Consider the following 2048-nt stretch of genomic DNA (forward strand, 5'->3'; position numbering starts at 1 on the left):
TTTCATCTCATTTTATTTATAATAGTTTACAATGTGTGCTCGAGACAAAAACGTGGATAGACTCCTAACTCAGACAAAATGCATCAACACGTGTGTTGAGATATGGGGCTACTGCCCTTGGGGTAGAGAGGTAGATCCTGAAAAACAGAAGGCTTTTCGATTCAAGATCAAGCTTCAAAAGAAAGTAAGTACTACATTATAATATTTTACTAAATTATACTTTTGATTAAAGGAAACTTGAGAATATAAACTACATATTAAATATATTTCGAATTATAGGGTTTGCTTAAATGAAACAATTAAATTATACAAAGTAATTTTGGAAATTATTGTAGAAATCATTGGTCATGCAGCAGCAAAGAGAGGAGTTCTTTCGTAACTTCGATGTTACATTGACTTTAAAAGTAAGTATTACATTATATTTATTTCGTCTAATATCGTTGTATAATGATAAAACATGTAACTAAAGATCAAATACATTCAACAAAATTCACTCCAATTGGTATGTAGGAATGTTAAAATGAGTATCAATCTGTGAAAACAGTAATTAATATTTTGTATAACTCCACTTTAAAACAAAAGGAGTTGGAATTGAAATTCAAAGTAAGACCTGACTGTGTTTTAATTTGTCTGCATGTTCTACTCTGACTGTTATCAATGCAATTGTAGGATCCTGGGCATCACCGAACTAAATATAGTCCTTTTCGGAGAAGGCTTTATGAATTTGAATCTTCAGTAAGTAGTACATTATATTTATTTCTTTATTTTAACTGAATATCCTCCTCTGTCTGTGTGTCCTAGTCTGACTATGTGATGTAACATATTTGTTTTTCTTATTGTCTGTATGTCCTACTCTAGCTGATTGCATATCCTATTCTGTCTGCATTACATCTTGCATATCATTCTATGATTCGATGACTAATGCAATTAAAATTTACAATTTAAGTTGGAGTCCATTGTGAATGTAGAGTCTACTATCTCAGCAAGGTTATAGTAATCCATCCTGACTGTAATCATTGCGATTGCAGGCTCCCGTATCTCAACAGGAAGATTCCATTCAGAAAAAGGATGGATCTTCTTCTTCTTCAGTAAGTATTACATTATATTTGATTTTTAGTTTGAATGAATGATCTAATCTGATTGTATGTCTTACTTTTACTATATCTCACTAAAAATAATGTATGTTTTGATTGTAGACAGTTCATTCTCATTCGACAATGAAAGAAGAAGAAGAAAATTGGGATTGAATGAAATTCAATAGTCTTTTTTAAATTATGTTTTAGCATTTTTATATACAAAACTTTTATTCAATAACATATCCATTGATAGTAAGTTTAAATCCCTATGATATATCATCAAATAAACTATATAAAATTTAATCATAATATCATTTCCTTAACTCATTACTGTCTTGATATACAGAGTTTATAATCTTTGTTTAATTTCTCTCTGAATTCCTTCAGATTGCATGCTCCGTCAATTCTGAAAAGTTTTAATCCTGATGAAGACTTAGAGTTCATGTAAATCTCACTTCGATCCAATATCATGAGAGCTGGTGTCAACCATTGAAATGATGAGGGAATGTTATACTTTTGAGGTTCGATGATCGAACATAATACCACACGCTCTCCCTTACGTTCAACGAAGAATTGCAACGCAATCTCACAATTGTCATTTTCTTCAGACTTATTTGCTTGTATTACTTCTAACGAAGCTGGAATATCCAAAACTTTTAGATCAATCCATTTCCATGGTTCTTGCATTTCCTCGGTTTTAAAAACTGTTGCAATAGGTGACGTAATTTTCTCATCTCCTTCCATATAATTTTCCTTGGATTCGAATAACCGCTTTACTACCGAACTTTTTCTTGATGATCTTCGTAATGACGTAGTTCTGTTCAATCTAGACTTGGTTGGTCTTCTATACTCTCTTTGTTTCATATTCAATTGGGAAGTTCTTTCAGAAATAATGTCGATATTCATACTATTGGAAGTTGACTCCTCAGAAGCTCCAGTAACAATCAACACTAACTAATAATACTTCATCAA

General features: G+C 31.3%; 1 long non-coding RNA gene across 1 annotated transcript; it reads left to right on the plus strand.

The window, feature by feature from the left end:
* The first annotated feature begins 324 nt into the window (after window positions 1–324).
* LOC137408169 (uncharacterized) lies at window positions 325–1088 on the plus strand. Its single transcript, XR_010980044.1, has 3 exons — window positions 325–404; window positions 670–735; window positions 1029–1088. It is a non-coding gene; the product is annotated as an uncharacterized lncRNA (long non-coding RNA).
* The last annotated feature ends 960 nt before the right edge of the window (window positions 1089–2048 follow it).

This window comes from Watersipora subatra, chromosome 11 (genome assembly GCF_963576615.1).
Source record: "Watersipora subatra chromosome 11, tzWatSuba1.1, whole genome shotgun sequence".
Classification (NCBI taxonomy): Eukaryota; Metazoa; Bryozoa; class Gymnolaemata; order Cheilostomatida; family Watersiporidae; genus Watersipora; species Watersipora subatra.